Raw genomic sequence first — 13,302 nt, forward strand, 5'->3', positions numbered from 1 at the left:
CCTGGGAGAAAAGGGCCTGGCAGTAGGAGTCTATCTCCTGCTCGCAGTGTTTGCATGGTACACCGAACTGCACGGTGCATGGATATGCATACTGCACATACACACGCATACCCACTGTCACAGTGGCTGGCAGACAACACAGGGATAGAGACATGGATTCATAACATAAAAGTCGCATCCAGCTTTCAAACAACCCATGATTCAGAGGGTTTCCAAACTAGGATTTTGATTTGTCCCCATCTTTAATTAAAAGCACATCTAAAGAAAACACATTTGCTTAAGGGAAAAAGCTGGTTGCATTAGAAGAGGGGACAAAGGTAAACACGGTAGTATATAATTAGAGAGAGAAGGCTAGTGAGATGGAAGCACCTGGCATTTAAACTAACGGCAAAGCAAGAGACAATTCTATATACACAGCAGATAAGTGGATACAGCGTGTTAGCCTACATAAGAATGACAGAGGGAAATTGGAGGCAAAGGAGGATAAAGAGCTGACATTGACACTAACAATATTTACTTCTGCATCTGTCTTTGCAAATGAAGAGGACGAGGATTTGCCTAAGTCAGGGATCAGCTCTCCAGGGAGAGGAGATGAGGAATTAGGCAGTGTGCAGATAACATGAGAAATGGTCAGTAAAAGCTTATAGGAACTTAAAATTGACACAGAGCATTAGGGACCAAACGACAGCAGGTGCACAGGGGACTTACAGGACTGGGGAACAGTGACAAGCCAGGAGACTCAGCTCAGCACCAGAAATGGCCCTTAAAATGGTGTGAGCAGAGAACCTGGACAGTGAAGATGGGTGGATTGGGAGGCTATGCAAGATGCACCAACAATCTCACAGGGAAGCCCATTCGTGCAACTGTTTGCATCAGTAATGCAAACTAACAAGATCTTTAAGGACTAAGTCATCACTGGTGAAGCTCTCATAAGTGAGCACTAATTTGGGGTGCCCCATTGTTTCACATGCTCACCTTGAAATGCCTCAGCATCTGAGCTGAGCATGTGTGACACCCACTTTGATTCAAGGAGGGATGTAAGCCTCTGCCAGACTCTAGTACCACTCAGGACAGAACACAAGTCCATGCTTAACTTTAAACATGTGCTTCAGTCTAGTTGAAATGGGGTGGCTGTCTTCTTGAAGCCAGGTCTCAATGCACATCTGTGGTGGATGTAGGCAAACCATGTGATTTAGCTGCCCATCAAGTGTGAGAATGGTAGTTATATGGAAGCCAATGTTTAAGGGGAAGGAAAGGCTTGAAAATGCCCAGGTTGATTAAGAACCATCAATATGAACTCAGGAAAGGGAGATCAATCCTTATTAGCTTGTTAAAAAGTCTTTGAAGAGATTACTTGGCTGGTAGACAAGTGAGATACAATTGGCATGGGTCTCCCAGATGGGCAGGGAGCAGCTGATTGAGTTCATCAGGTACAGATAATGTTAATGTGAAGCTAATGGTAATTGAAAGTGCAGACAAGTAAGAAAATGAGCCAGTAAGTGGCAAGGTGGAGAAGGAAAAGGGTAGTGGGAGCATGTCACAGGAGAAAAGGATTGATCTAGGAACAGTGTATAATGCTCATTGGCAGGATGGGCCAATAAACGGGGTTAGACAACCCAGTAGAAAAGTTTAGACCTTCTTGAAATATATAGGAGCACAAATCTCAGACTTAACATCTCTGTTTCTCACTTTCTCCCATGTTTTACTTGGGGATATATTATGCAAAAGCAGATTGTTATTTAATGTGTATGGATTCCCGATCTGGAACACTTTATATGGTCCTGGTGTTCAAAAAAATGCTGAACAACCTGATAATCCTAAAGTAAGTCTGCTTTAATGCATCTCAAGCTGGGCAGCCAAAATCACTGGCCACTTCTCAGCTGTGCTTTTCACCTCTTTTTTATACCCTTTTGAAACCTATAGCGTAATGGAAACACAATGTATGATACTATTAGTGGAATAAATACATGAGAATGAACAGAATAATTTCCTATTATGTACAGTTGCCCAAAAATTACCATATTCTTAATACAGTGCTTGGGACTAACAGTTTAGAATACTGTAGCAATTTTCAGTAAATCTGTACTTACAAACAATGATTAATGGCCCAGCCCCTTCATATACCACAACCACAAAGCACCAAAGAAGAAAACCCTACACTGGGTCACAGGAGAAGAGCAAGGAGAAGAAGTCACAGGAAAGAAAAGGCCAATGATCCCTGCCGCTGACCACTGTGCTTCTCCAAATATTTTATCATCTAGTATGAGCACCCTGATCTGTTCAGACAGTACAGCCAGCACTGCTCCAGCCACTCCAAGATTATTTTTCATACTGTATTTTCTACAGCTTTGTCTACTCCAGGATATGGGCAATGTATTTTTCCTGAAGTCACTAGTGAAACCCTGTTGGATCAGAACCTGATTTTAATACTGAAGACCCGACCAGTGGGGAGAGGCTACCTGAGATATTGTGTGTAAGGGAGAGGGCCCTTGTTGTTGATGACCCTTCCCTTTGTCTCAACATCAGCAGGCTAGGTCTTGGCGATCCCATAACAAAGCTATCACACACCACACAGAAATGTGTCTCATTTCTCTTTCAGGAGGGGCAAGTGAAGGAAGCTTTGGGAAGACGACAATCAAATAATAGTAGAGAAACTTAGTCTCATTTGTCTATCACTAAGAACAAATGATATCCATATTCAGCAGCACAACAGGATAATGAAGTGTGAAGCAAAGGAAGATAAGAGCCCACCAGTCTGTGGGAGGATGCAGTTTCCTGCAATTTTTCATTGGCTGAATTGATAGATGATGGCTCTAGTCTCCCTCCCAATTAAAAAGAGCTATATCATTGCCAATTAAGAGATGTTCAACCAATTTCTCCAAGTAATTGAGTCACCACACGTTCTTACAGCAATGGAACATTGTGGCTTGGGACCTCTCTCTTCTGTGGCTGCTAGGGTTGGTAGTAGAGACCACCAACCCCCTCTCACCAGAGATGCTGAGAGATTTGTATGTGCAGAGCTCCACATTGAAGAAAAAACACATGGCTCCTAATCCTTGATTCACATACCTTAACAGACCAACAGCTTCAAACTGCACTTCTGCTAGGGCTGTGGAAAGCTTTGGGTGCAGATTCGATTTGGCCCGATTCGGTGGCCAAATCTCCGATTCCAAATTGAATCAAGAGACCAAATAAAAGGTCCAAATCATTTCGGAAACGATTCAGAGAGCTTTGGCAATCCGGGCAGTCCCCGCTGGCTGCCACAGGGAGCTGGACCCGGTCTCCATGCTGGTAAATAGCAGGCAGGGGAGGGGATGCTGGAGGAGGGCAGAGGGGATCATGGGGGGATCCCCCCAGGCGGCACCCCCTGCCTGCTCCCCCAGCCCTTCTAAGCACCCCCCGACTGCTGTCCCCAGCACCCCCCATGGCTGCCCCACCCAGCCCCAGCTCCCGGCTCTTAAAAAAAAAAGCCCCCACCCCCAGCTGCTGCCAGGCGGGGGGCAAGCCTTGCTGCCCCGCACTGTCCCATGCTGAGTGGCAGGCTCTGCCACAAGCCCCCAACCTCTGCCAACTGCCCTAGCTCACCCCATCACTGCCTTGCCTGCCCCAGCTCCTGACTCTTTAAAAAAATTAAAAATCCTGACTCACCTGCTGCTGCAGAGGCCTTGGGGCTTCTTGGGGCTCATGGCAGAGCCCCCTACAGAGCAGAGGGCAGTGGGGATTGCACCCCACCAGGCAGGAACCAGTGAGTGGGGACTTTTTTTTAAAGAGCTGGGAGCTACGAGAGTGGGCAGGGCAGCTATTGAGAGCTGGTGGGAGATGGGGCCCGATTCAGAGATTCAGCTGACAGTCAAATCGATTCAGAACAGCGATTCGAATCACCGAATCAAATTACTGTCCTCTAAATTGGCCAAATCTGAATCCAAAGCGGATATGAGCCTAATTTCACACAGGCCTAATTTCTGGCCTTCTATAGATCATGTCTACAACTACCACTGACCTTTCCTCAGTAAAACAGGTGATATTCCAGGCAAGGAGGTGTCTTTATACATCCCCCAAGGCTGCAATCTCACTGAGAACAGATTCCCAATGGGGATATGCTGAAATTCACTGTTCTTGTGTGCTGGTACTCAGATGCCACAATGATAGGCGGTGGATTAGACAGAGGACCTCGGTTCATCTTCCTTATGGCAGACCGTGCCGGTTCACTGGAGCTATTTGGACCACTTGCTCTACTCTGGTATCCTTGAGAGATGATGGATTGACTCTCTTTGGGTTTCCTGGGTATTCCATGACACCTGGGTTTTATTCTCAGCTCTCCTACTAATTAATTTGTGTAAGACTGGCAAACCCTTCAACCCTCTGTACCTTGACTCATAAACCTGTGGAGCAGAAGTGTACTAGTCTTGGTATGTGTGCACTATAGCCTTCTTCTGGATGGGGTTAGAATCTCTTGGTTACCTGTCCTAGGGTTTATGCTATTATGGCTAATAGAGGTTTTTCATCAGTTCAAATGGAAGAGGACCAGGCTTTTGGAACAAGTGGGCTTAATGATTCTATTGCCACTGTTGCCATGAAGTTTTAAGAGGCTATGGCAGGCAGCAAAGCAGAAGGGCTTGTTGTAAGAGGACCGTTATTTTGATTGAGTAATGATGAGAGTCGTGTGCAGCAATTTCTCACCATCATTCAACCTAGTGGGATGGCTCATCTTTGTGGGTTTGTGAACAAGCATTAATGGGTTTTGTTCCTGCCTCATGTCCTTCATTAAACCACAACGGCATTTCTGCTAGTGGAGAATCATAATTACATCTCATGGACTCACCATCTTAGAAACAGCGGTGAGAACTCACTGCAAAGCCCACTGAATTTCTGTATGGAGCTAATGTATGTTCAGTATGGAGCTAATACATGTTGTTTTACTCACTTCGGGGCTGGGAGGGAAGAGTTTGGGGGACCTGGTAACTGTCTATAAATTCACTAGGGAGGACCAGAAGGGTTTGGGGGAGACACTGTTTCCCCTAGCGCCCCCTGGCATGACAAGGAATAATGGACACAAATTATGGGAGAGTAGGTTTAGATTAGACATCCGCAAGAACTACTCCACAGTTAGGGCGGCTAGGAGCTGGAACCAACTTCCAAGGGAAGTGGTGCTGGCTCCTGCCCTGGGGGTCTTTAAGAAGAGGCTTGATGCCTACCTGGCTGGACTCATTTGAGTCCAGTTTTTGGTTTTTGGTTTTTTTTTCTCCCGCCCAGGCGGGGGGTCGGACTTGAAGATCTACAAGGTCCCTTCCGACCCTACTTCTATGATTCTATGTTTATGCTGTGATCCTTTCACTGGTAGTTGTAGACACACTCCAAGAAGCAGCTGAAGACATGAACCATAAAATATCCTTGTTTCATCCTTCCTACTTGGCATGGGATGCAGAAAAGCCCTTGATGGGAGTTGGATTAAAAAAACAAAAAAAAAAGAGGATTTTTTACCGGCAGAAGTCGAAGTCTAAAGATTGATCTCATTGGTTTCCTTCCACCTTTCACCTGGAGATGCAGGAAAATGTTGGGGAATGTTAGAAACACTCTAGCTGTCATGTCCTTAAGCATAATAAGGAAAAGTTATGAAAAGTTTTTTGGGAGTGATTCTGCTTATAAAGCGTGTTTCCAGTATCCAGAGCAGAGAACAAGGCGTTCCATGCAGGAGAAGGAGTAGGAGCCTTCAACCAGTCCCTAATGCCTTAGAGATTGGGGGAGACCTCTCTGGGAAGACACACACCATTGCCCCCACGAGTGCAGGGGTTTCCTGCATCTTCCGCATAAAAATGCTGGCTAGACTCAGTAGGCCAACGGTTGACCTAGTCTGGCAATTCCTGTATTGTCACCATTGACTCAAATTAGTGTCCTCAGCAAAGAGGGCTAACAATTGAATGGGATATAAAACCTGACCTCCTTGGTCCTCTAGGGGAGTCCATGAGGCCAGGACCCCAACAGATTGCTTCTGAAGGCAAAGTCAGTCTCAGAATGAGTCACTTTGGGGGGAAAAAAAAGTATAAGAAATTAGCTTTGAAATGAAAAATGCATGATCTCTCATTACAAGTCTTGTTACATGGAAGTCAAATGTTGTTTTTGTGTCACAACATTGCTGCCATCCACCTATTAAATGATTAGCTGCAATCAGGATGAGCAGGGGACAGGTGAACAGCTGGTAGGGGCCTCAGCCAGAGATACCTGTAGGTATCTTTTTAATGTGTGCACTTCTCTGAAAATAACATCAACTTGATGCTGATTAAAACTGAAAAACCCCACCAGACCAGCTCTCCCTGTGCCTGACTCCAGGGGCCCTTCATCACATTGTTTTCCCATTTCATTCTGATCCTTGTGAACTCCTCTGCTCAACTGGCTTTGCCCGTGGGGGACAGGGCTGGAAATGGAAGCACAGGTCTCCCCTTGGCATTAAGCTGTCAGAACTTGCTCCATGAGAATTGCTTCTGCTCCTGCTCTTCCTGAGTGAAGACACAGCTTTGGCACTGGAAACGAGAGAGATGTGCTTCCCCCTTCCTAAGCAAAGTTCTTGTGCTGAATTTAAGAGCGGGGGAGGAAGGGGGAAGAACTGGGCATAACAGAAGCTTGAGGATCACCCTGATGGATCAGGCTGATGGTCTCTCTAACCATATCCTGTCTCATGTTGATCGGATGGCTCAGAGGAACCCTGCAGGAGATAGTAATGGAGCAATCTGTCCACAGGGGATTTTCCTTTCTGACCCGATCAGTTTTTAGTCCATCTATGCACTGAAGCATGAGGGTTAGTACAATACCTGAAATGTCTGCTTGTCCAGCTTAGGCTCTGCACTACACTGCCTTCGCTGCATGGTGCAACACTCAAGGAGCCAGCGTGCCATGCTTCTCTGCAGTGCTCCCTAGCATGGTCTGGAGGCAATACAGCCCCTGAATTCTCTTGGGAAAGTTGCTTGGTCTCTTTGTACCTTACTGCCCTGTTTGTAATGCAGAAATAATAGTGCTCCCCTGCCTCAGTGGGGGATTGCAAGAATGTGGATACCAAAGCAACAGGGCCAGAGCAGGGTTATTCACAGGAGAAAGGAAGATTTCTTATCCCCACTGGCATGGGGAAATTGCTACAGTGGTGAAGTGACCTGTCTGAGGTCTGTAAGGGAGGCAGTGGCAGCGTTGTGTACTGAATGTCTCTCTTCCGAGACCCACTCCATCACCTCAAACACAAAACCATCCTTCATTGCAGCCTCACTATGGCAGAAAAGCTTTATTCTTTTTTAACAAAACCCTATTATTATTAATGCTGTGTAAAGTCTATTACCCACCACCATTCCCAGATCCCCTTATCTGCCCACTAAGAGTCCAGGAGGGACACATCAGCTTTCATCGTGCCCTTCATAATTTGGAAAATCTCCATCAAACCCTTAGCTAAGTTATTTTTCTTTCAAAGCTGAATGGCCTTGGTTGTAAAAGAGGTGAGAGCTGCAAGAGGAGCTGCTTTATGAGCTCAGGCAGGCAGGTTCCTTGGGAGGGGGAAATAATGCACTCTCCAGCCACTGGAAATCAAATTACTCACTGGCTTGTGTGCACAGCTCGTTCATGAATTAACAACCTCTTGCTAATCACCCCTAGTTGATATTTATCACAGGTACGTTTTACAAGATGAATCCTGTCACCGATTCTGGCAGACGGTCACCAAGTCCCACCAGCAGCTGCAAATATTCATAAATAATATTTTTCGTTCTGGCTCTCGACTGCCACTTCCCATCCTCCCGCGTGATAAGGATGAGGTGGCATCATTACCGAGATGGATTGTGCAAAAGGTGGCTGGGAAATTTTAAATGAAAACAGATGTTGAGAAATGCCATTATCCCATGCATGCTACAATAAATAGCATTAACATTTCTAAGTGATGGACCTTGGAAATTGGACCTCTGGAGAGACACATTTACAATTAAGATGAGAGACTTCTCCTCCTGCAGCCTGCTACAGGTGGCTGGGTGATGGCTGAGGTTGGCTCTGATCGGCGCTTTGGATGGGGGGTGGGCAGGCAGGCATGATGCCTTCAGCTGCACTCACTGCTTCTCTGCTTGGCTGCAGAACTAATAAAGCATGGGAACCGAAGTTTGAGAGCCCTTGAAATGTTATTTTTTCTAAGCTGTGTGCTGACAAATGGCAACTGCAACTCTCCAGGCAGGCAGAGTTGTACCTCTAAGCTTGGCCCTTGGACCTGACCCCAGAATGGGAAGGTGGGGATTTATCCCTTTGGCTGAAACCTCTCCCTGGGACTGTGCTCCAGGGTAGATTTGTGGAAGAGTCAGGACCACATCCAGGATGAGAGAGCCCCAGGGAGGAGCTACCAAAAGGTAACACTGCAGAAGATCCCAGTGTCAAGCAACTCCTCAGAAACAACTCATGAAACCCCAGAGAGAAGGGAAAAACCAAGAACTGCAGAGTGCAACACCTCTTCTTTCTCCACACCACAAGTCGCAATACACCCTGAGAGGGCACCTGGGACAGTATGGGAAGCTCAAATGGATACTTCTTTTGAACACAGCACAGAAAAGCAGTGTGAGGCACTGCAAACAGGTATCGCAGCCACCGTCTCGGGTGGCACCAAAGAACGCTGGAACTGGAAGTACGAACTCCTACAGCTTCACCTGCAGAAGCCGGCTCGCAAAAGGAGAGCTACATGGACCCATATTCTGTCTGGATCGGACACCAAGTGCAACACTAAACACATGCCAAATTCTCCTGGGCAAACTGCTTGGCCTCTTTGTACCTCACTTCCCCATTTGTGCAACGCCAACCCAGCAAGGATATTGTAACCGTGCTGGTAAAGCTCCCCCTGCTACAGACTTGCCAGGCTGCCTCTTTACATAGCACTATGCCATCCCTGCCTGCTTTTCAGCTTCCTGGGTCCTAGAAAAGACTAGACACTGTTTTGCCTGTGGGTCTCTCAGCACACCCCACGGTACAATGTCCAGGCTTTCTAATTAAGAACCACCAGGATCTCCAGGGGCTTAACCCATCCTTTTTCAGAGCTCCGATCTCATAGCTCAATCCTTCCAGGGAACGTGATTACTGATGCATATAACACCCAGACATTGCAAACATTTCCAGCACAGGTACAATTTACTTTAGACAGTAGAAGACATGCTAAAAGTCAGACATGACAGTGGAACACCTACACCTGGTCCCTTCTGATTCCTCACCACTTCAGTTTGTTCTTTGGGATTTGGGTCACCACCTCTTGGGGAAACCAGGATCCCCCCTTCCCTCCTGCACACTGATTTTCTTGCGTATCATGGAGTCTTTGGGGCCTCTTTTCCCCTTCAGTAAAATGACACCCGGGGCAACCTTCTTTTCATGCCACCCAGTGCCTGTTGCCACGTGACACATAATTCAGCCTCCTGTGTTAATCAAAGACCTTCCCAAGCTACATGATTCATTGTTTAGCTCCTACCTTCTTGGAGCACATTAGCTCCTGGGGCAGTAACCAACCCTGCATGTCAGGGTGCTTCTGTACAAATAGAGAATAACCCAGGCTTAATAACCAGCCTTTGGAATTGCAGTCCAACAGAGAGAAAACACCGTACCATCTTACCTCCAAAGCTCCACATTCAAAACACTTTTCAGCCTGACACACTGATGGATACAGAGAGTTCATGATCTCAAGCAGAATTCATGAGCTGCACAGAGACAAATACCTAAATTGTCACAGGTGCATACAACTTGTTTTGTTTTTAATTTGAGAAGGGCTATCATTATACGACTATACATGCCTATAACTACCAAATAGCTGTTGGCAAAGGCCACTTCCCAAAACCTGTTGCTTATGTGAACTGTGAGATGCACGGCTATGTGTGCCTAACCAAGCTTTCTGATTAACGAGGGATGAACGCCAAGGGCACAATTCTGTTTTACCTAGTGGACAACCATGGTACGTCTTGGGACCAACTCTGAGTTACCTGACTAAAGTGTAGCAGCTATTCCATTGCCCCCTCCATTCATGTAACTTCCCCATTATAGACGGGGAGACCCATGCACATCTCTGGAGGGTGTTCCTATAATGAATCACTCCTACGTGCTAGTCGGGGAACTCGGAGTTGGTCACAAGCTGCACTTTGGCCCTCCACTACATAAAACTGAATTCTGCCTTACATGTCCACAGTATGGGTTGGCCCCACATAAGGCTTCATGTCCTCAGGCTGAGGTCACGTGTTAGAGTTAGCAAATGCTAGTTCTAGGGAATGTTAGTTTGTGTTAAGGTTAACTAGTCCTAATGATGTGTCAGGTGTTTGGGGTTAATACCCCAAACTGTGTACTTCTCAGATCTGCCGCTATAGGGCTGGTGTGCCTAAAGCTTACAAGTCTGCTCCATGTCTGCCCTGCTTGCTAGCTCTCTAGCCACAGTATAGGCCACGGGGGGATGGGGTAGGCCCCCAAATCACCCCACAGACCTCCATCAGCACCCTGATCCCCCCTCCATCCCACGATCAGTCCTTCCACCCTTCAAATCAGTCCCCAACTCCAAGTGGCTCCTTCACCCCCAGATTGCTGCCCTAGCACCCTGATCAGCCCAAGAGCACCGGCGGTGGCAGCAGGGAGTGCCTCCCTGCCTGCTCTTTGGCTTTCTGCAGTCCATGCTGCTCACATTCACCCAGATCAGTCCAATATATGAAACATATAAAGGACAGTCCAATATGTGAGTGTGATGCACTACAGACTGCTGACCACCTCCTCACATGTGCAGCGCAACCACACACCAGGATAAGGACCTGGCAAGCATCAGTGATAAAGCAGTTGTGTGGTTCCACCACATTAATGATATGTAGAGGGGGAAATGAAGTATAGAAGAGAAAAAGCAGCCAGATCCAGCCCCCAACAGGCCCTGCAGCTGAGGCACAAGCTGCATGAGATGATTTGCACAAGAAAATCTATGATTAAGCTGGGAACTGAACCACATCTCCTGAGCTGATGAAGCCACCAGGCTGCCCTCTCTTTTGTAACAGCCGGAGGCTACATTTGTCTTGAAACCTCACAAAACTAGGTGTTCTCACTTGATGTGTCAGTGCACCAGATCTCCAGCTGACATAAATACCCACTGCCCAATTGCGGAGTGATGCTGAGAACAACTCTCATGGGGTTTGTCTTCATTCTGAGCCAGAAAGTGATGATCAATAATATAAATAAATACAATAATGGGGAAGAACTTAAACCCCAAATCTCATTCACAATGGTTTGACAAGGCTTTGCTTCATCCTAGAAAAGGGGCTGGAACTGGACATTGCTAGACCTAGATTCAAACTCTTTAGTAAGGGGTCAGAAAAACATCCAGGTCCCTAAGCAGCTGAACTCTGGGTACAGCATGGGTCTATATCAGAGCTTTGAAGCTGGGGTTCAGCCATTTTTTGTCAGCAGGTCTGCACTTTAAGAAGCTTTGCTGTTGGGCAGTTTCTTTTATCAGGTCATCTCTCTATTGTCAGGTCAGCTTTCTCTCTCCCTCTTGGTGTTTGGGAAGTCAGTGCTTTCAATAGACCAGGCTCTCTCCTCTGTGCTTTATTATTAAGGCCTTCAGTATTTTCTGTGTGCATGCTTGGAGAACGGTGCACGGAGCAGTATCCCTCTGAAGGAGGATTTGTTGGAATGGCTCCTCTTGCAACACGCTGAAGGAGCTTTGTTAAAGGCCTAAATTAAACCAAGCAAAGCCAGAAAATTCACTGCTGAAAGTCGCCACACCATCTCTAAATCAAGTCAACGTTTCTATTTGTAGCCAAGAACCATCTCTTCCAACTGCCGTTATCCTGATAATAGGATCATTCAAGAGCTCTTATCAAGTCTCCTCAATGCTCTGTTCTGACAATTTTCAAACAGCAACAATTTGTCACGCAGCACCGTTCCCTTCTAAACAGTGTCAAGACAGCCTCTGTTGGGACCAGCACCTCCCCCGTCCTTTCCACCAGCGCCTGCTCTGGAGACCCGCACTTGTGCACTGAGCTTGATGAATGCACATCAGAGGTGGCAGTACGCTACCAAAATGCATTTTTCAATGTGCTGCCTGGGCGGACAGGAAGCCTATGATAGCCCAGGGTGCACATTACTCCATTGACTTCTGGGAGCTCTCCCTGTACGATGCTAAAGTAGAACAAACCTTGACTGATCAATGAACTTTTAAGGACGAATGGCACCTTCCCCATACCATGAGGCTAAGGCAGAGCACAAGATGGTATCTGCTGCATGGCCCAAAGTGAGACTTTTAGCTAGTGAATCCAGGGAATGTATAGATACATGCACACCCTCACCCTTCGATTACTACTGTGGATGGGACAGGGAAAGGGTGTGTGGTGCACTGAGGCAGACAGGGAAAACACTTGCTCACCACAAACCAGCAGGTGAGTATTAGCAGGATGGAAGCAAGACTCTGAATGCCACATCTTGTGCTTCAACATTATCCTGTGTTTTAAGCAGGAAGATTAATTTCTGCTTAGCTATTCTAAGACCCTGATTTTTTTTGTGTGTCTCCATCTTAATATTTTGAAATTTGAGAAATACCCAAGGGCATTTTTTGTTTTTGTGAAAAAGGTCCCTCCTTTTCCAGTCAGCTTACAACAGAGTTTCACATTTTAGAATTTTGAAACTTTGAATTTCTAAAAAGAAATTGCCAAAAAAAAAAAAAATTGTTTTAAATCACAAAATATTTCCCTGCCTTCACCCATGAACCCAAGACAACATGTCATTACAACCATATCTGTCTTCACAAATAAAAGGAGAGCTATGTAGTTTTCATTCAAAATCAGTGACTGGCTAATGAGTGAATTTCTTCAGTTCCACCAGAAAGTATTTTTAGTCATATTTAGGCTTTGGAATAGACATGAAATCTTTATGCAACCAGATGCAAATTTGCTGTTTTCTGCAAGCTTGCACATGGCTTCCTGCTGCTGGGGCCAGGAAAAGAAGCAAGTTTAAGGGATTCCAACAGAGATGTGAGGGCCAGGAGATCCACTGTCAAATCTCAATTTTGCCAGTCATTTGTTGTGTTACTTAGGGCAAGGCACTTAATCTCCATGCTTTGCATTGCAAAACCTGGATGATAATTCATAGGGATGCTGTGAGAATTAATTAATGAAGGCCAACATTTTCAAACAACGCCTCTTTTCAGGAGCACCTGGTTGGAGGTATCACAGGTCTGATTTCAAGGACCATGGGTTCACTGTGATCTCGGCCAGCGAAGCTATGTGTGCTGATCCCCTCTGACAATTGGGCCCTAGATGTCTCACACTGAGCACCCAAAGCTCGTGA

General features: G+C 46.3%; 1 protein-coding gene and 1 pseudogene across 4 annotated transcripts in view; one reads left to right on the forward strand and one right to left on the reverse strand.

The window, feature by feature from the left end:
• KIRREL3 (kirre like nephrin family adhesion molecule 3) overlaps nucleotides 1–13,302 on the reverse strand; it is an 839,191-nt gene that overhangs the window by 640,869 nt on the left and 185,020 nt on the right. The gene's annotated exons all lie outside the window — the stretch shown is intronic.
• The window catches only part of LOC149853407 (uncharacterized), a 49,200-nt pseudogene continuing 45,795 nt past the window's right edge, over nucleotides 9,898–13,302 (forward strand).

Source organism: Crocodylus siamensis, chromosome 14, assembly GCF_052110815.1.
Source record: "Crocodylus siamensis isolate JL-2025a chromosome 14, ASM5211081v1, whole genome shotgun sequence".
Classification (NCBI taxonomy): domain Eukaryota; kingdom Metazoa; phylum Chordata; order Crocodylia; family Crocodylidae; genus Crocodylus; species Crocodylus siamensis.